The following is a 22,059-nucleotide window of genomic DNA, read 5'->3' as shown; positions in this document are numbered from 1 at the left end:
TAGTAACATAGTAAACGTATGTAGGCCTAAACAATTCAGTTCAATGTTATTGCTTAAGAAACAGATTCCTTCCAACTAACTATTTACGAAAAATGCAATCAATAATTTATATAAAAGTAAATGTTTACATATCGACCAGCAACGAAGTTGGAGTAGCCTACCCAAATAATGAATTGTAATACACCAACATTGTCAACTGTCATACATAGCTAAGCATAACCCTGTCATACATAGCTAAAGAAGCAAATGAAAATGAAATACCTACCAACGCAACTGAAATGTTAATATTAGACAATTAACAATATTATGAAAATTACGCAGGTCTCCCATAATCATTCAGGTAATCAATACGTCCGTGCCTGTTACAGCTATTTCAATGATATGTGTGTTATATATCCGTGTTCAACGCCATTCATGTTAAGTAAAAGGACAAATCTCAGACTTTGGAAGTTAATGGAGTTAATGGAAGTTTATTCGGAATTTAATTTAATTCGGAAGTTGAACATTATCCCTTTCAAAGCCCTGAAGATACATTAGCCTGCAAATACTGCTTAATCATTTGACCAAAGATATAGCAACAAAAAGGGGTTTTATTGATTTAAAGGGATTTTATTGCATCTGAAAAAAGGAAAACCTGTACTAAACATATTTAATAATAGGTTGTACCTCATAGTAAATTAGCAGGTTATATTACCCATTTTAGTCAGTTAGTTGAAGTGAGTCGTTTATATACTACTTTATAGTCAGTTAGTAGGAGTTAGTAGCATACATCCTTACTTACAGTTAGTCAGATATAGTATGTAAGTTAGGTTTTATACTTCATTGGTCGTTAGTAGCTTATACTACCTTTTTAGTCATTTAGTAGTGAGTAGGATACTTCCTTACTTAGAGTCAGTAAGTAGTTATTTGGTTAAATATTAATTTATCGTAAGTCAGAAAGTTAAATACTACCTTATAGTAAGTTAATAGTAATAGGTTTTATACTGCCTCGTTGTTAATAGCTTCTAAGCTACCTTTAAGTCAGTTAGTCATAGTTAATATAGTACATCCTTACATATGGTCTGTTTGTTGTAGTTAATAGGTCACATCCTAACTCATATAGTCAGTTGTAATAGTTAGCAGGTTACATCCTAACCTAAAGCCAGTTATGTCAGCAGGTGCTCGAGTGTGGAAGCCACCAACAGTCAGACAGGGGTCTCTACAACAGCCCAGTACGTCAGATGCAGTGTCTGTACAGGTATAAAACAGCACACATCACCTTCAGCAGCCTTACCATGTCCTGTCCTCTATGGTACGAGACCTGCTTCATGTCCGTGTGACAGCAGACTCATGGATTAAGGGTATTAATGACACCAGCACGATGTATAACCTTAGACGTATTGTTGCTAGGAGGTAAGGTACCTACTAGGGGTGTACGGTATAAACGGTGCTGAACGTATACCGGTGTGAATTTGCGCTACGGTATGGATTTTGACGTTACCGTGAGACCGGTGTGACCGGTAGACAATGTTGTATGTAACGCGTAACAAAGTAAGTAATGCGTTAATACAGTTCCCTGACTACTTTTTCATGTAAAAAGTAAAGTTACGAGCAACTACTGAAAATATGGTAACGAAACATAGTTCCTTTTTCAATTCGGCACCACGTTACTTTTCCCAAGGACAGATTGACAGCGATACTGCCTTCTCAGGCCGTATGCTATTGCGCAAGCACGCAGGCGCGCAAGCATGCAGGCGCGCAGCAAGCGCTCCTGCGTTGCGCAATAGTCCCTTCACAAGCTCTCATTCCACAATGTACGAGACAGACGCTGGTAGCGGGAAGCCGTCTCTGATATCAGACATTGCTTCCGCAGGCATTTTGAAAGCCAGTCCTTACAACAAAATGCCAGTGGTGGAACGAGATGACAAACGTTGTCACTGTTTACCTGTCTAAGGACATGGTTCCCTTTCAAAATGTCGATAGAAAGGGCTTTAAAGAGATGGTCAAAACACTCGATCCCAGGTACGCGTTACATGCCCGCACACACTTCAGCCAAATTGAGATGCCAAAACTATACGGCAAGGTCCGCAAGCAAGTGGAGAAACAAATCCATACTATTAAACATTAGTGTTTTTCAGAGATGGAAGTAACTTTAATTTAATTTTTTTGATGTGGTTTTGATGCCTTTCCAGTATTTTTCCCCCTTCAGAGGCATTTATATCAAAATTAGAAGATACAATTAACATACCGTGATATAATACCGTTACCGTCTATTCCTCAAATCTTACCGTGATATAGGGCTGGGCGATATTGCAAAAAATATTATCACGATTTTTTTTTTCGATATCGATATTAATCACGATATATAATATAAAAAAAATATATATATATTTTTTTTCTTTTCTCTTATTTTCATTGTTGTTGATAGGCTGTGTGTGTGTGTGTGTGTGTGTGTGTGTGTGTGTGTGTGTGTGTGTGTGTGTGTGTGTGTGTGTGTGTGTGTGTGTGTGTGTGTGTGTGTGTGTGTGTGTGTGTGTGTGTGTGTGTGTGTGTGCACCAGGTAATGGGCGTGTACTTAGGCATTAACCGCAAAACTGCGATCTGACTATTTTGTTTATTTCTGCCGCATTGGCTGTCAGGTAAATCCACATCAGAAATGTTGTTTAAAAAAAAAAAAAAAAAAAAAAAACCTTTTTTTCATATCGAGCATTTATGTCTAATGCTTATCGCCGTAATCGACGTGAGATTTATCGCGATTAATAATCGTTATCGCCCAGCCCTACCGTGATGTACATTTTAGTCCATACCGTACAGCCCTAGCACCTACCCACATTAAAAAAACTGGGAGTACTCCTAACTAGACGTTCTGTCTGTCAGAGTCTCTCAGGGCGGGGGTGGAGTGACCAGGAGGTCTCTGGAGGGACCACTCCTTCTCATCCAGAGATCGACCCCCCCGGAGGAGGAGTAGAGAGGGGCTCTGCAGTCCAGGAGGAGGTCTCCTTGGGTTAGCTCTGATCCCACCACTGCTTCACTGCAATAACACCTTTTTGTGCACGTATAGTCTGTAACTGTGTGTGTGTGTGTGTGTGTGTGTGTGTGTGTGTGTGTGTGTGTGTGTGTGTGTGTGTGTGTGTGTGTGTGTGTGTGTGTGTGTGTGTGTGTGTGTGTGTGTCAGTTCTCCATGAACATATGAAGGGCTCAAGTGTTTATTCAAGAGAGACGAACCTGAGAAATGTTCTCAGAGTTAACTACCAAGAACCGGAAGTACCTAAGGATGACGACTACTTCTGTAAGAGGGCTCTCTGTCTCTGTCTCTCTCTCTGTCTCCCTCTCTTGTGTGCCGTGCACCTCTTTTTCATTCACAAACCAATTTTTAATCTTCCTGTTTCTGTCTATTTAATATAGATTTGTAGCTGAAGCTCTTTTGGACGTAATAAATAAATGAACTTTCTCCAGTCTGTGATGAGTGTAGGACTTTCTTCCTCGAAGAGTGCGAGGTCCACGGTCCTATCGTCTTTGTGGCTGATCGCCCCGTTGCTGTCCGAGAGAAAGACAGAGCCAAGAAGACGCTGCCCGCTGGGTTTGAGGTATATGTCGTACTTTAACGCAACAAAGTTCTCCCCGTCCAATGAGACGGTATAACATTCATTGTTTAATACATTTCCCAGCTAATGTATATAAAAACAGTAATGTGAACAGTTATATTGCCAAAGCAGATGGATATATCTCTCCCCCAATGGTTCTTCTTCCTGAATCGTGCTTTCCGTCTATCTCTCCCTCTCTCCCCCCATTTCCCTCTATCTGCCTCTCTTTGTGACTCCCTCTCTGAACTCCCCCCCCCTGTCCCACCCCCCTCTTTCCTTTCCTCCCTCCCTCTTCCTGTCTAAATCTATCTCTTTCTCACTTGTTTCCCAACTACTCATCTCCATTCATTTCTTATCATATCTTATCTTCCTCTCCCCCCCTCCATCTCACCACCTCTCTTCCTCTCTCCATTCCTCTCACCTCTCTTTGTCTCTCCCTGCCTCATTCTCTCTACATCTCTCTTCTCCATGTGTCTCCATCTCGCTCTCCTCTACCTCTCTTGTATTCTATCTCTCCTCCCTCCTCCACCTCTCCCTCCCTCTATGTATTCCTCTCACTCTACGACTCTCCTCCTCTCTCCGTCTCTGTCTCATGTGGGGTAGATCAGAGATTCTGGGATCCCTGGGGCCGGTCTAGGGGTGTTTTACTGTGGAGACGGTGGCCTTCCCATTGGAACACACTTTGGACCCTACGAAGGACACAGGACAGATGAAGAGGGAGCCCTAGAGTGGATACTCCTGGGAGGTCAGTGTGTTTGTATTCATTTATTTTGATCTAGTCTTGTATGTGTGCTTTTGTGTTTATTGGATGGCATAGAGTCTGATTAACACATTTCTCCAGATCTACAAGAGCAGACACAGTGATTACATTGATGCAAAGAGAGAGACACTTTCTAACTGGATGAGGTAGGACCCTATTCACTTTTATACCATCTACTGCATGAATAATGTTCACAATTTTCTTACTTACATTACTTGATTGATAACATTTATATTTCTCCATGTCTGTTATCTGATTAGATCCACAATATTTTCTGTGTTGCTATGACATATGCAGAAGATACACTGTAAAGGTGTGTTGACGTACCTGTCTGTGTGTTAGGTACGTCAATTGTGCTCGTAATGAAGAGGAACAGAACCTAATAGCGTTTCAGCACAAAGGAGGAATTCCTTATCACACCTGTGGCCTCGTGACTTCAGGAGCAGAGCTCTTGGTCTGGTATGGGGACGAATACGCCAGACATCTGGGAATCGGATTTGATAGACTGTGGAACAACAAGAGCTCTACTAAGGTCTGCCTTTCTGTCAGGGTTTGGTTTCTATGCGGCACTTCATGACCACATCTCTCATTTTAATTCAAAAGAGCTTGGACAATAAACATCTACATTAACAAAGCAGGTCAGAAATTATACAGGAAATAGTAAAGTTTTAACATAAATTTAAATATAATAAACAAAAGATGACAACATAATAGGAAATATATTCTTACTTGGAAAAATGTCTAAATGAAAAATATACAGTACCATGGAGGTTTCAAAAAAACAATCCAATTATACAAATTCAGGTATGCTTGATTAGGCTGTGCAGCCTTATCAAGCCCCAAAGCCTAAAGCACCTGACTCTGGCCAGGTGAGGCTGCTTAAACCAGCCATCAGCAGCACTCTCAAAAATAAAATACATATGACTCTCTCTTTCTCCTAGGAGGGAAATCCCAGCTGACACCAGCACAGGCTTTCCCCTGTCCCGAGTGTCCGTACTCCTACAAGTCTCAGATCTTCCTCCACAAACACATGAAGAGGAGCCATGGCGACCTGTACGGCCGACTGCTGAGGAGTGGAGAAATCAAGGTGGAGCCTAGTCTCCTCCCATACGTCGCAGCCTCCTATCAAGAACCAATCGGAGCCTCCCCGGGAACCGTCCAAAGCACGAGCCAGATTCCAGCAGAAGGAGCCGGACGCCACAGATGTGAGAAGTGCAGTAAAACCTTTAGTCGCTCTGATAGTCTGAAGAGACACCAGCGCATCCACACGGGAGAGAAACCATACCACTGTAAACAGTGTGGGGAAACATTTAGTCTATCTGGTGAACTGAAGAGACACCAGCGCATCCACACAGGAGAGAAACCATACCAATGTAAACAGTGTGGGAAAACATTTAGACAGTCTGGTCATCTGACTGTACACCAGCGCATCCACACAGGAGAGAAACCATACCACTGTAAACAGTGTGGGAAAACGTTTAGTAGATCTGATACTCTGAAGGAACACCAACGCATCCACACAGGAGAGAAACCATACCACTGTAAACAGTGTGGGAAAACATTTAGTCAATCTGGTCGTCTCAAGCGTCACACACAACTTCACAGAGGAGTCTCCACCCAAACAACCATGTGAAGAAACTAAATGGTTCCCAGACATCTGTTATTCAGATCTAATCGAACATGGTCCTTGCTGTTATATGTTAAAAGGGCACATGAACGGTTAATTGTTTATCTTATCAACTTTATGTATTTATTTATATTCATGTCTGTATGAGTGAAGGTTTTTACCCGAAAAATAGTTTGAGAGAGATAATGTTAACTGAATTATTCTCTGACGTCATTGTTATATTTATTACATTTGTATGTATTTATTTATTTATCCTGTAGAAATTCAAATAAAATCAGATATGCAGTGTTGAGATGTCTGGTTTTGTCTGGATAGAATAGAAGCAGTCCAACATGTTGGTGAATTATATTTGATATGCTGTTATGTATAACGTAGAATTCAAAGGATGAGCTGAGGTCCCGTTACTGACCACCAGAGGGAACCACAGCTCCACGAAGATGTTCCCCTTCCCCGGATTCAGTGACATTTTGAATTAATTATTGATAATTATGTTTCAATCTTCCAATAATAATTACTATTCACCGTCCTTCAATGGAAGTGAGAAAAAAAAGGATGTCTGATTTAAACCGTTGAAGAGGCCTGTGATTTGGTAGGCTAATACAGTGAACAAATGATAGATATATCAACCAGTGGCGGTGGGTCAATAGAGGGCGCTAGGGCGCCGCCCCTCCGTGAAATATTCACTTCAATATACAAAGCTGCAAACTTGTCGCTTTTCTGCGACAATCGCCGTTTTCTTGGTCTATTTGGTCATTCACGTGAATCGTGCAGAACCGGAGAGTTTTGTTTTTTGGGGGGGGGGGGGCACTCAAATTGTCTTGACCCCGGTGGAGGAGCTGTTAATAAACATAAAATCAGGGCGCCCTGGCATGGAGGGGGTACCTGGAGGTAGCCCATGGAAAGCCAAGAAGGCCACAATCCGGCCCTAGAATGGCGCGGTAAAAGTGCAAAACCGCACGGAAACCGTACGGATTCCGTGCGGTTTGGCAAGAATTCCGTACGGAAACCGTATGGATTCCGTACGGTTTTGAATGACTAATAGCCGCGGCTATTAGTCATTCACTCCGGCTATTAGTCATTCACTCCGGCTATTAGTTATTCACTCCGGCTATTAGGTATGCAGAACGAGCCCCTCCCTCTTCTTTGCTTGACCACTAAGTTTGAAGGCTGTCTAACCAATCATTGAAGAGAAATACCAGACTAAAGTAACGCATTGTCGAGACTAGAGCTGCAGTGCCTCCATGTTTCGCCGTAACATAAAGCTGTGTTGTCTTTACTAGTTTCACTGCAATGTAATGACCACCACTAGCTAGTGGAAAATACATTTGTGTCTAGTACAGTGTTATGTTAGGCTATAATTGTGATGGCAAAATGTGCGAAATAGCCGTCAATATTCGGGGGTGTCCACATCCCTCGATTGTTGCGTGTCCCCCGATCTAAATGTTCTCAATATGGCATTTCACTATTATATATATATTCCGTTGCGTGGCTGTCCTGGGAGAGCCGTATACGCAGCGTGACTATGACTTTCCGAGCGGATCACGGGGGGCTCTTCAATCATTTATTGAGGGGGGACCGACCAGAGAGTTCTGTACCCTCCTCATCCACCAAATACAGAACTTCTTTATATCTGAAGGTCCTGAGGGCAACACAACCCTGGCCCTGAACAGTGTTAGTAAGCTTTGAATTTAATTTATGGTATTGGGCGTTGCAATTTAGAGTTTTTAACATGCATTTAAAATGAGCAACAAACTTTAATAACCTTGTGCTTTTCCCCTTATCACAGCATTGCAGAAAGGACAGTACAGGCTGGTGGGGAAGATGATTGCCCTCTGCCTGGTGCAGGGGCAGGTCTCTCCGAGATTCCTATCACAGCGCCTCTACAGACAGGTTTGTAAGCTGTCCCCTCTTCCTGCCACTTTGGAAGAGGTGACAGATTACAATTTGAGGACCAAGCTCCAAAAGGCAAGTAAATGGTTAATGTTAATTGAAACCACTTTTTGGAGAAGTGTTTTTGTGTCAAGATACTGTGTGGTGTGCTCTATAGTGTACTGATGTTGAATTTCAATGTATGATTTATGTCATACACATATGTCAATGCATTCTTTACTGTTAGAAGATAATTTGTGCCATGAAAGTGCTTAGAAATCCCAAATAATGATTATTGTTCCTAATGTATGATATTAGATTGCAGATGCCACACATGTGGAAGGTGCCAGGGAGGCTATGGAGGAGGCCACAGACGAGCTCTCCCTCATGGGCTCCTTTCCTTTGTGCGGAGCCTCCCGCATAGGGATGAGCTGCTGGGGGCAGCCCTCAACTTCCTCACAGAGGGCTGTATTTTGACTGCTCTCAATCAGTAAGTGGAGCTGGGAATTGACTATTTAATGGACTGAGACCTTTGTGTTGGAGTGAAAAGTTATCATGTGTTCCAAAATAATCTAAATTTATATTAATTGAAAGGATTCCTTGTCTAATTGATTTTTATCTTCACATTATGTACAATGGAGTAGGCTAGAACAGGCTTCAGAGCAACAGACCTTATATTTTCTATGATCTATTATCTCATTGATTTTACAGATTCAAAGAAGGGTTGGAGACCTTCGGGATTCTAGCTCTTTTGAGGATCCACCATGAGGAGCTCAAGGGGGTCTTCATGGACACACCTGAGCCGCTGCTGGCCTCCCGGTTGGAGTCCACATTCATGACGTCCTACCTGTCTGAGCCGGGCTCCAATCGGAGGAGGAAGGAGGCCAGGACCCTTATATATTGGAGGGACTGGCTGATCGAGGTGGAGGGTAAGGAAGTGTTTCTATCTACAACCCTTATCTATCTAATTGTTCTTTGTTAATATATGCTTATTCTGAATTTGATGCACAATTCAAAACAGGGGACCACCAAAGAGGAAAGCTGTAGAATGCTCAAAAAACAACAATGTTCAACTGTTTCAACATTAGTAACTGGTAACAGGTGATATTATCATGAATGGATATAAAAGGGGCATCCTGTAGAAGTTAAGTCTTCACAAACAATAATGGGTCACAAAACACAAAGGAAAAATACAAGACTGTTTACAGCTCTGCATGAATGAACAAATGCACACATGAAAAATATTTACTATTTGATTTGTGAACCTAGGCATACCTGTAAATACAGCACTGCATAGGGAATTATAGTGAACCGATTGTGACAGAACCAGCATAACACATTTTATATTTTTTTCGAAAGAATGACACTATTAGTGCACACTTAGGGTTAAACAAGGACTTTTGAACATTTCTATTGTGATCTGAGAAATGCAACCTAAACCAACATAAAACATAACCTACATTTCTCTGCTGAGATTAATAAAGTATATCTTATCTTAACTAAGGACGACGAAAGATTGGCACATGTCAGGCAGTGTAAAATTCCTGTTAATGTTCACATGCGGTCGTTCTTACAAGTTATCTCTTATGTACTAACAGATGGAGATACGAGTCTCACCCTGGGGGCGGTTCTGGCGTTTGCCATGGGCCTCAAAAGGATTCCTGCTGTGGGTTTTCCCATCGGACCCCGGCTTGAATTCCTCCATGAGGAAGATGGACCGGCCCTTTTCCCCACGGCCAATACCTGTTCCCTGGTCCTCAGGCTACCGGTGTATCCGGAGTACAATCGATTTAAGGAGGCCATGGAGGAAGGTGCCCAACCCCGTGGAAGGACGCTTGGAGTGCTCCCCCACACACACACAGGGAAGGACGCTTGGAGTGCCCCACACACACAGGGAAGGACGCTTGGAGTGCCCCCACACACACACACACACACACACAGGGAAGGACGCTTGGAGTGCCCCCACACACACACACACACACACCTTTTTTCCCACTCATGACCTGCACCTTGACGTGGTGAGTGGGCTTTCCACCAAGCCAGGTCAAACTATTGTGTTCCAGACTCACTATGTTAAAGGTAAACAAAAACAAATGTCTGACTGCAACAAAGTGCTCTATCTCTGTAAAGTACAATGGGGAATTACAAAAGTCCTACATGGTTGAACTGTATCTTCCAAATGTTACAGACAGACTTCTCAGTGACTTGGCTGAATTCATTGGCTTGGCTGCGTTCTGTTCCTGTTGTGGTAATAAGAAGTAGAGCCCCCCCATCTTCATCTGCCTGCAGCTGCCTTCTCCAGGTCAACTTCGTCCTGAATGGGCTTCCTTCCAATCGGGCCCTGCTCCTCACATTAAGCATAGCCCAACTTTACCCAAGACGCAGATGTTTTTTTCACTGCTATCCCTCAATAAAGTTTCTTTGATGTGTTGTTAATTATGTATGACTAATGCTGCCCTACTGTGTGAAAGGTGTGAAAACTTTGGGATAGCTTATGGTCATGATGTTTACGTTGAGAAATATGTAGTAGGCCTACTGCTTAGAAATGAATTTTTATGAAGCTTGTTTATATGCTATTTCCCATGATGATAAATTAACATTTCATTGCTGTGAGTTGTGAAGATTATACAAATAAATAGTAAATGCGCTGAATCAGAATACTCATTTCCCATGATGATATATTAACATTGCATTGCTGCAAGATTTGTGAAGATTATACAAATACATTTTAAATCCGCTGAATCAGAATACTCTATCAAAACTTTAGTGATGGATTGTAAATGCCCTTACCGAAGTACTGTACAACAAGTGCAATTTGGAGGTACACTTGTATTTCACTTGAGTATTTAATTAAACCGACTTATCTCCAGATGTTTGCGATAAACTGGAGGATGACGGGAGAAAATCCTGAAAAATAAATGATTGAAGAGCCCCCCATGATCCGCTCGGAAAGTCATAGTCACGCTGATTACAGGTGTTTTTAAAATGCGTATACGGCTCTCACATGACAGCCACGCAACGGACACATCATCTTACATCATTTGATGTATTGCTGTATTAAACCAGCAAACCATCGCAAGGAAATGTAACAAAGCTGTAGCTGAAAGATTCATCCACAAACATCAGAATAGAAAAACACTGGCAGGGACCATTTTAGCGCATAATGACTACTGCTGCCTATGCTTGTGGCATAGGCAGGTAATGCAAATGTGGCATTCGGGGGTCGGGGAAACAATAAGATAAAGTTCAGTTAAAGAACTAGTGACAAGTTGCCAACAACGCCACCCCAGGAATTTCACCTGGAGAGTTAGATTAACCTAAGTTAAAGCACACAAGTTCGTTCACTAATGAAAGCTTGAGACTGGGTCCAGCATACAAATTCAATTCCTTTTAATTAATATATATAATCTTTAAGCATGACTTCTCAATAAAATGTATTCACACAAACACACTAAAGCGAACACACACACACACACACACACACACAAAATACACAAAAAGGGAAGAGCAAATAACTAAATGGGTTTTAAATCAAAAGTAAAGGAGATTTATCCAAACTGATAAATCCAAATGAATAAGTAAAGCAATTAAACCAAACCAAAATAACTAAGAAAACGAATTAAACCAAAACAACCATGCAAAGCAACCCACACAACACAAATAATATCATGTATAAGTAAAGCAATTAAGCCAAAACAAACATGCAAAGCAACCCACAAAACACAAATAATATCATCAATAAGATCAGTTGGAAGTCTGTTAAATGAATGGATCAAAATAATGAGACTTAGGGTGAGGCAGCAATCACCATACTCGGGGCAGGTACAGCACAGTAGGAGATGCAGAGTAGGATCGATGTGTTGGCTATATAATCAGTGGACAAAACGGCAGCCGGCCAACAGCAGCGTGAAGAGGGGGGGGGACGTGCTGGCAGAAACCGCCCACACACACGTCAACCCTGCCATAGAAAAATACATTTGTTCTAGAGGCTGAACAACAACTGTAATAACTTGGGTTAGCGTCATCTTATCCACATACCGTCAGGAGTTGAATGAACATCAAAGGGGAGGAAGGGGACCACCTGTAGCGAGCAACACCATTACAAGTGCAACTCGATCTACAGCTGATCGCTCCCCGCTGCAACAGGTAGAGGAGGAAACACTCGCACGCCCTACAACTGGGGTCGATACGGGAGAGGGAAGACCCGGCCAATAAACTGCCTGAGGGATGGAAGCCAATATTGAGGACTTGTGCAAAGTTTAGAAGGTACACAGATGCACACAACCACTACATACCAAACAACGGCGAGCTGCACGATCCAACTAAAAGGCGATCAGGTGAGGCGATCAGGTTTCGGTGACAACAGGGGGCGGGGTAGCCAGGAGCTCCCAGGCAAGAGTGCTCCCAGTGCACAACCACCCACCTTTATAGGCAGCGCACCCAACAGTGATAGGCCGGTACTGCAGCACTAATTAAAGGCCCATCCTGCTACATTCTACCCCCATTGACTTCATCGTCGTCCCGACGATGGAACAACTGATCCAGAGGATCACCCAACTAACTCCACGGCCTAAAGAGCGCAGTAACGGCATTTGACACTGGACCAGGGGGATTTGCAGCCCCAGATGCCAAGTTCCCTACAGGTCGCGGAAGATGATAGAGGTTTGGGTGCTGGCCAGCCGTCGACCTGGCTGACCGGCGTACTTCACTTTCAGCCGCATAACTGGCGGATGGAACGGCCAGGGAAATGGAGGGTGGATCTGCCACTGCAGTCGAGGGAGCGCTTGACGACTCTGACCCAGCAGAGTCAGGTGGTGGGAGCAGCAACCGAGGGGTGGTTTGAGTCACCACGGCTGTGCGAGCAGGGGCAGAAACAGGGGTCTCCGGCCCCAACATAAACAAGTCTCCGTCAAACGGCAACTCATCCTCTGACCGAGGCCGGTCAAGAGGGGGTGGACAAGGGGGCAATGCACTACCCTGAGGGGCAGCTCCGGCAACGGCTTTCAACAGTGTTCGATGGACCTGCCGAACTTTGGTTTGGTCATCCATCGGTGCGATGGTGTACACTGGACCACCTTCTCGGGGTGCCTTTACGACTCTGTACACCACAGGGCCCCACAGATCCTGTATCTTGTGGCGCCCCCTTGCACTATGATCGCGCAGCCACACCAACTGCCCCACCTTTAGTGGGTCATCCCGAACATGATTATCATGATTCCTCCTTCTGCGCTCTGCCGCCACCTTCAACCTTTCCCGGGCCCCGTCAAAAGCAAGCTGGAGCCGGTTTTGATGTTCTTGGATCCACTCGTGGACCTTGCCACCCACAGGGTCTAAGACTCTACCCAAGAGAAAATCAACCGGCAGCCTGGGTTCTTGCCCGAACATCAGGTAGAATGGAGACTCGCCGGTGGACTGATGGGGAGTGGTGTTATACGAGTAGAGCACCTGTGGCAGGCAAGAGTGCCAGTCTCTTTTCCGAGATGCAGGTAAGGCACGCAATAAGTTGTGGAGAGTGCGATTAAAGCGTTCGCATTGGCCGTTACCGGCGGGATGGTATGGAGTGGTGCGAGATTTTTCAATACCGTAAAGTACACAGAGCTGTTTAATGAGGGAACTTTCAAAGTTGCGGCCCTGATCAGAATGGATACGGGCAGGAACGCCAAACTTATAGAACCACTCAGTGACCAAAGTCTGAGCAACAACTGGGGCTCGTTGATCTCGGGTAGGAACAGCCAAGGTGTATTTACTGAAAACGTCAGTCATGACTAAGACATTCTCCAACCCGTTGTGGCTGGGTTCCAGCAAGGTAAAATCAATGGCCAAGATTTCGTTGGGACGCGAAGCCAACAAATGCCCCATGAAACTGGGAGGCGGTCTGGGTGTGTCCTTAGCAACTTGACACCTCTCACACTCTCTGCACCACTGTGCCACCTCTGAGGACATGCCTGGCCAGTAGCACCTTTGCCGCACTAGCTCCAATGTCCTCTCCACACCCTGATGCCCATGCCCTTGATGAACCTGAGCCAGCACCTCTTGCTTTAACGTGGCAGGCAGCAGAAGCTGAAACACCGCTTCGGCGCCATCAGGACGGAAGGTGCGCCGGAAGAGAACACCCTCCTGCTCAACCAGCCGTTTCCACTGACCTATAATGGTCAGTGCAGGAGGAGACAAGTGCTTCCGCTCCTGATAGTTGGGACTCTGCTGCCGCCCCCAAAATGCTAAAACCTCCTGAAGGACAGGATCAGCTTGTTGAAGTGCCTGGAGGTCAGAAGGTGCATGATGGGGCAAAGCAGCAATAGCAGCTTGATTGGCGGGAGTGGTTTCACGCTGCAGGACCTGCCGCAAGGGCTCAGGGACTGAGGTACCAGGAAACATCACCTCTAGGTTCGTTGGCCCAGGTGGATGCTTCCGAGATAAAGCATCAGCATTTTTATTACTCCTCCCAGAGCGGTACTTTATTTCAAAATCAAAAGCTGCCAATTGTGCTGCCCAACGCTGTTCGGTGGCACCGAGTTTGGCAGAAGACAAGTGACTGAGGGGATTATTGTCGGTGTAAACAATGCATTTATAACCAAGCAAGTACTCCCTGAATTTTTCTGACATAGCCCACTTAAGAGCTAAAAACTCCAATTTCATGGAGCTGTAGTTCGACATATTTCGCTCTGTGGGCCTCAACCCCCTACTAGCATAAGCTATCGGTCTGACCTTCCCATTCTGTTCCTGTGAGAGCACAGCTCCAAGGCCACCATAGCTCGCATCAACCTCCAAGATGAATGGTAAGGAGAAGTCGGCGTAGGCTAGCACAGGTGCAGTGGTAAGTTTGGTCTTCAATGCTTCAAAGTTGCGATGGCACTCATCCGACCAATGCTCCGCCACTATTCGCACCACACCCCTAGACTTCCTACCAGCTAGTTCTGCTACCAGCTTGTGTAGAGGGGCCGCCAACTTGGCAAACCCCTCCACAAAGCGGCGGTAATAGCTGGCGAAGCCAAGGAATGAGCGTAGGTCAGCGATGGTGGTGGGAGGCTGCCAGTTGGCAACTACCTCTTGCTTGCTGGGATCGGTGGATACTCCCTGGTCAGAGACCACATGGCCCAAGTACCGCACCTTCGGCTGGAAGAACGTGCATTTGCTTAGCTTAGCCTTCAGGCCTTGTTCCTGCAACCGCCCCAGTACAATCTCCAGCCGCTCCAGGTGTTGTTCCACCGTGGAGGAGAAGACCACGATGTCATCCAGATACAGGAGCAACGATTGACATTGTTGGTCACCGAACATTCGCTGCATCAGCCTCTGGAAAGTGCTGGGGGCGTTGCAAAGCCCAAAGGGCATGCGGTTCCATTCGAATAAGCCGAACGGGGTGCAAAAGGCGGTTTTGGGCCTGTCTGCTTCTGTGACCGGGACTTGGTTATACCCGCTGGCCAAGTCAAGAGTAGAGAACCAGCGGGCACCTGTCAGGGCGTCCAAAGATTCCTCGATGCGTGGAAGGGGAAAAGCATCCTTCCGCGTTTTGTTGTTGAGCTGGCGGTAGTCCACGCACATGCGTAAACTGCCGTCTTTCTTTTTCACAAGCACAATTGGGGCACCATAAGGACTGCTACTCTCTCTGATGATTTGATTTTCAAGCAGTTGGTTAATATGCTCCTTAACCACCTCGTACTCGGACGGCGGGATGCGCCTATAGCGTTGCCTGACAGGCACGTTGTCTAAGAGCGGGATGTCATGGCTGATCAGGTTGGTGCATCCCAGATCTCCCTCATGGGAGGAAAAGACAGAGTCGTACTGCCTAAGAAGGGACTGAACCTTACCCCGATCTTCAGTCGGCAAGGCTGACAAGTCCAAAGCCCCAATCCGATCCGGCACGACTTCAGACGTGGCCTGGGAAGCCACAGTGGCGACGTCTGTTGGCGTCTCAGTGACCCCTGCAGGCAGGCTGACAACCCGGACTTCATCCAAGGTGCCCACCACAGTACGAGGGTACAGCAAAACACTAGTGGAGCCAACATTTACAATCGGGATGTACGCAGTGCCTCGTACTACCCGAACCAATGCATGTGAAGCAAGCAGTCCAGCAGGTAGGCCAGACTCCAAAGGCTCAAACAACACCCTAGTACCTGAGTACTGCTCGGAGCATGTTGCTGTAACTATTGTCATCGTACCACCAGGGATACGGCATGCCTTCCCACCCCGAACCTTGACCTGGCCTGCTGCGTGCTGAGGGGCTTGCCTGCTGGCCTGATGACACTTCTGTAGTGCCTGCGTAACTGTCTCTGGTGCATCTGATACAGAGAGCAAATTGAACAAAGCCAGACCATGCTGTCCAAAGAGCACCTGATAACATCGACGAATAATATTCATCCCCAGAATACCAGGAACCTGCGCAGACACCGCTCCCGGAGGATCTTTCACCACCAAAACCCCACACCGCGGCACTGAAGTGCCACAGAGCTCGACATCTAACTCCAGGTAGCCAACATAGGGGATGTCCAACCCATTGGCTGCTCTAAGCTTCAGCCAATTACAAGCTTGGAGCCTCTCATGCCCCCAAGGCCGGAAGTGTTGCAGGAAAAAGCTTTCTGTAACTGTGGACACCATGGAACCGGTATCTACCAAGCAAAGAACCTGAGCTCCACCCATGTTCACGGCAACATGCGGGCAAGACGACATCAGCTCAAGAACTTCCTCCGAGCCAGTGGCTACCCCCCCCGAACGGTGACTCTGCAGTTCGGCGGGTGCTAGTTTTCCGGCTCCTGGGCCTGATGAAAATGCCTGTTAGACTGTTGGCGATCAGGCAAAGAAGACTGTGTGCGAGCAGAAACCCGAACGCCATCACACTCGCTTGCGTAGTGACCTGACTGTTGGCAGCGCCGGCATATAACAGGGCCACGACGAGGTGGAGGGTGGCGCAGATGAGAGGGCTGCAATGTGGCGATGCTCTGGGTAAGTTGGTTCAGCTGTTCTTGCTGCAACCTTAACATCTCTCTCATCTCCACCATTTCCTGTCCCTGAGGTGGAGTGGTTGCTCCCCGGGAGCCACTCTGTACCCCGTACTGGAGACCAAAAGCTGAAGGAACGGAATGACTCCGACCCCTCCCGCCCCCAGGTAACCCCTCCCGTTCCCACCGAATCGCCTCACCCCGGACATCAAGCAAAGTAGCAGTAGCCTGCCTCCTGACCAACTGCTTCAGCTCCCGACGCAAGGCACCGTCCAAAACATGCTCGACAAATTGGTCGCGCAGCAGAACGTCTGCATTCGTCATACCACCAGGTGCACTTCTCTTCACCGACTCCATCAAGCTCAACAACGCGAGGGAGAACTCGTGCAGTGTCTCCCCTTCTTGTTGCCGTCGGGAGAAGAACTCCTCCTGTAAGGCTACATAAGACTTTGAGCACCCATACAGTTCCTGTAACACAGAGATGATTTTAGCTGAGTCTTCCTTCTCCACAACAGACCGATATTTGATCTCCTCTCGAGCCTCACCCTCAAGATGATCAAACAAGAAAAAGGCTTGCTCAGATGTGGATAAGTGACGCGCCCGCATGCAGGCTTGAGCCTCCTCAAGCCACTCAGTCAACCCCATACCTGATTTTCCCCTGAACATAGGACACTTTCTATCCCTTGGCACAAAAACCAGCCTCTCTGCTATGGGGTTCCTAGTAGTAACAGGGGCCACAGGTGGCACAGAAGAAGTGGAGGATTCGGAACTAGGACCGGGCACGGCCACAGCCTGCTCCTGCCGCAACCTCTCATTGTCCACCTTTAACTGCGCCACCAGCTCCCTCAATTCCTGCAGCTCTACATCCATAACTGACACTACAGTCAGACTAGGACACAACAACCCCACAACTGGATTCTCACCGGGACTCTGCGGACCACGAAAGGCCAAGCTGCCGTTTTGCCTCTGAACACAATTCAAAACATCTACATCAAATATGTACCCTGGGGACTATTAAAATAAACAAAAAAAATGATGTAAAGAAACTGGACCACACGTCTCTGCTTTCCAAAAGTAATTATCCTGCCGACAACGCCAAATGTGGCATTCGGGGGTCGGGGAAACAATAAGATAAAGTTCAGTTAAAGAACTAGTGACAAGTTGCCAACAACGCCACCCCAGGAATTTCACCTGGAGAGTTAGATTAACCTAAGTTAAAGCACACAAGTTCGTTCACTAATGAAAGCTTGAGACTGGGTCCAGCATACAAATTCAATTCCTTTTAATTAATATATATAATCTTTAAGCATGACTTCTCAATAAAATATGTTCACACAAACACACTAAAGCGAACACACACACACACACACACACACACAAAATACACAAAAAGGGAAGAGCAAATAACTAAATGGGTTTTAAATCAAAAGTAAAGGAGATTTATCCAAACTGATAAATCCAAATGAATAAGTAAAGCAATTAAACCAAACCAAAATAACTAAGAAAACGAATTAAACCAAAACAACCATGCAAAGCAACCCACAAAACACAAATAATATCATGGATAAGTAAAGCAATTAAGCCAAAACAAACATGCAAAGCAACCCACAAAACACAAATAATATCATCAATAAGATCAGTTGGAAGTCTGTTAAATGAATGGATCAAAATAATGAGACTTAGGGTGAGGCAGCAATCACCATACTCGGGGCAGGTACAGCACAGTAGGAGATGCAGAGTAGGATCGATGTGTTGGCTATATAATCAGTGGACAAAACGGCAGCCGGCCAACAGCAGCGTGAAGAGGGGGGGGGACGTGCTGGCAGAAACCGCCCACACACACGTCAACCCTGCCATAGAAAAATACATTTGTTCTAGAGGCTGAACAACAACTGTAATAACTTGGGTTAGCGTCATCTTATCCACATACCGTCAGGAGTTGAATGAACATCAAAGGGGAGGAAGGGGACCACCTGTAGCGAGCAACACCATTACAAGTGCAACTCGATCTACAGCTGATCGCTCCCCGCTGCAACAGGTAGAGGAGGAAACACTCGCACGCCCTACAACTGGGGTCGATACGGGAGAGGGAAGACCCGGCCAATAAACTACCTGAGGGATGGAAGCCAATATTGAGGACTTGTGCAAAGTTTAGAAGGTACACAGATGCACACAACCACTACATACCAAACAACGGCGAGCTGCACGATCCAACTAAAAGGCGATCAGGTGAGGCGATCAGGTTTCGGTGACAACAGGGGGCGGGGTAGCCAGGAGCTCCCAGGCAAGAGTGCTCCCAGTGCACAACCACCCACCTTTATAGGCAGCGCACCCAACAGTGATAGGCCGGTACTGCAGCACTAATTAAAGGCCCATCCTGCTACACAAAGGTAATGCAATTCTGCTGAATTATTTGGAGGACTTATAGCCTACTTGTAGTGAAGTATTTTTAACAGTGTGTGGAATCTACAGCTGGTCACTTTCACTGGCTAAGCAAAATGAATCCCGAACAGTTGAACCTCTGAATTGATCCTGAAAGCCTATGTCCTAGAATAATTCATTTGTATTCCGTTTTAGGCCATCTCACTAAAGGTCACTTAATAGCCTATTTAAGCTCACCAAGTCCAGTATTCAGAATTCAAAGCATTTATTCACAAATACGTTCTATTTTTTTGACAAGCGGAGCCGACAGTCCTGTGCAAGTAGCCTATGCAAATTAGCCATGTGCGCCAAACAGAAGATACGCAATGAACTGATTGTTGCGCATTGTTGTGGATATGTAGGCTGGTTAGTTGTGGTTGTTTGTGGTCTTAGTGAAACAGCCTAGCCTTGGAGTTGGAGTGATTGTGTGAATGTGCGAGAGAGAGCGCACCTGCCGAGGTGATGTTGGGCTTGTTGTGGGCTTATATGTGATCAATGATGTGTCTGTCTGATCGTATTAGCTGGTTAAATAATGTCACAAGATCGGTCATACTGCAGGCTCTCATTTGCAAATGCACTGATTGTGTGCCCGTCTCCGATATGCTATATACCTGGCATTTATTCAGTTCATGTTCTTCTGAGTGCGCAAGAACGTGCCAATTATTGTCGTGTTTGCATTGTAATGCACAACTTTGCCCCTGCCTGTTATAAAATAACGTGCATCCCAACAACTTTGACCAATGCAGGCTCCTATTGCTTTACCAGTGTTTAAAGTGTGTGCGTGTGTGGGTTGTGTGTGTGTGTGTGTGTGTGTGTGTGTGTGTGTGTGTGTGTGTGTGTGTGTGTGTGTGTGTGTGTGTGTGTGTGTGTGTGTGTGTGTGTGTGTGTGTGCGTGTGTGTGCGTGTGTGTGTGTGTGTGTGTGTGTGTGTGTGTGTGTGTGTGTGTGTGTGTGTGTGTGTGTGTGTGTGTGTGTGCGTGTGTTGGCATGTAGGCTATAGATATAGATTGATTGTCTTGGCTTGCTTGCATCCATGAAATATTGTGATGTTATGGCCTACTCAATGGCCTACTCAATGCACACTGCCATCTCAATATATAGCCTAACATATACAAATATATCACTGTACTAGACACAAATGTATTTTCCACTAGCTAGTGGTCATTACATTGTAGTGAAACTAGTAAAGACAACTCAGCTTTATGTTACGGCGAAACATGGAGGCACAATGCGTTAGTCTCGACAATGCGTTACTTTAGTCTGGTATTTCTCTTCACTGATTGGTTAGACAGCCTTCAAACTTAGTGGTCAAGCAAAGAAGAGGGAGGGGCTCGTTCTGCATACCTAATAGCCGGAGTGAATAACTAATAGCCGGAGTGAATAACTAATAGCTGGAGTGAATGACTAATAGCCGCGGCTATTAGTCATTCAAAACCGTATGGATTCCGTACGGAATTCTTGCCAAACCGCACGGAATCCGTACGGTTTCTCTACTGGTAACAAGTACTGGTAACAAACCACTGTCTGGACGGGAGCTCTACTGGTAACAAACCACTGTCTGGACCAAAGCTCTACTGGTAACAAACCACTGTCTGGACCAGAGCTCTACTGGTAACAAACCACTGTCTGGACCAGAGCTCTATTGGTAACAAACCACTGTCTGGACCAGAGCTCTACTGGTAACAAACCACTGTCTGGACCAGAGCTCTGACTTGACTTATAGGTTAAAGTTAACTAGTTGATGCTATAGTTAGAGTCAAACACTGCCTGGTGTATGAATGGATTCCACGATCACAGACAGTGCTATTGTTGTCCATTGTTTGAAGACATGGTGATTGTCTCAGTAGAAGTGATGGTCATTATGCTCATGCAAGTCACCTCTTTATGTTAACCCATGTGTGTGGTATAGGGATTTGTTTTATTTGATTATGCATGGCTCATCTTACACATGTAACACATGTAGCAAACTATGTATTTTTTAAATCAGTTGAATTAATAAATTCACAAGTTGATTTTAATCCCTGAGTACCTCACTGATCTACATTTGATATACCTGCAATGTTTGAGATATATATTCATGCCACCTATTTGAATGCCATTTAAATAGGTTAGTACAAGGCCATGCACACACACACACACACACACACACACACACACACACACACACACACACACACACACACACACACACACACACACACACACACACACACACACACACACGATGCAAAGGAATTGGCTCCTACAGTCATACATATAAGTTATTCATTAGCTTATCTTACAACTGGGCTCAATAGTCTGTGATATTAGTTAATCAGTTACTTCAGGTGATCTTATAACTGGGTCAAATTGTCAGAGATATTAGTTATTCATTAACTTGCTGTTATGGGGTTGAACAGCTAAGGCCTTTAGTAAAGACTGGAACCACAAAGAGGGGACATAAAGTGAATAACAAAGAGGTTAAGTTAGTGTTAAGGTTCTACCTTAAAGCTTCTCCACACAGAGCAGCTGCTGGAGCACAAGTTGAATCAGTCTCTAAAGCGCCACCCAGTGGACAAAGATGGGACTAGTAATGATAGGATGATAGGAAAACCAAACTTACTTTAGACACACGGATTGAGACTCCACTGTTGTGTGTGTGGTCATATCCTCCCTCCACACACTGATGAAGAGGTGGTGGAGACTCCACTGTTGTGTGTGTGGTCATATCCTCCCTCCACACACCGATGAAGAGGTGATGGAGACTCCACTGTTGTGTGTGTGGTCATATCCTCTCTCCACACACTGATGAAGAGGTGATGGAGACTCCACTGTTGTGTGTGTGGTCATATCCTCCCTCCACACACTGATGAAGAGGTGATGGAGACTCCACTGTTGTGTGTGTGGT

The 22,059-nt window shown here is 45.5% G+C and overlaps 2 long non-coding RNA genes and 1 pseudogene across 3 annotated transcripts; 1 reads left to right on the top strand and 2 right to left on the bottom strand.

Moving 5' to 3' along the window:
- Nucleotides 1-667: 667 nt before the first annotated feature.
- On the top strand, nucleotides 668-5,311 carry LOC130378801 (histone-lysine N-methyltransferase PRDM7-like; annotated as a pseudogene).
- A 6,197-nt stretch (nucleotides 5,312-11,508) lies between these two features.
- On the bottom strand, nucleotides 11,509-13,093 carry LOC130378802 (uncharacterized). Its single transcript, XR_008894931.1, has 3 exons — nucleotides 12,115-13,093; nucleotides 11,858-12,039; nucleotides 11,509-11,777 (listed from the first exon to the last, which is right to left on the bottom strand). It is a non-coding gene; the product is annotated as an uncharacterized LOC130378802 (long non-coding RNA).
- A 3,926-nt stretch (nucleotides 13,094-17,019) lies between these two features.
- LOC130378803 (uncharacterized) lies at nucleotides 17,020-19,128 on the bottom strand. 2 transcript variants are annotated; one of them, XR_008894932.1, is made up of 3 exons: nucleotides 18,940-19,128; nucleotides 18,683-18,860; nucleotides 17,020-18,602 (listed from the first exon to the last, which is right to left on the bottom strand). It is a non-coding gene; the product is annotated as an uncharacterized LOC130378803 (long non-coding RNA). The 2 variants fall into 2 exon arrangements; XR_008894933.1 differs by having other exon boundaries at nucleotides 18,683-18,821.
- Between the last annotated feature and the right edge of the window lie 2,931 nt (nucleotides 19,129-22,059).

The sequence above is a fragment of the Gadus chalcogrammus genome, unplaced genomic scaffold (assembly GCF_026213295.1).
Source record: "Gadus chalcogrammus isolate NIFS_2021 unplaced genomic scaffold, NIFS_Gcha_1.0 GACHA102, whole genome shotgun sequence".
In the NCBI taxonomy this organism is placed as follows: Eukaryota; Metazoa; Chordata; class Actinopteri; order Gadiformes; family Gadidae; genus Gadus; species Gadus chalcogrammus.
This window is presented reverse-complemented; position numbering and strand designations above follow the sequence as displayed.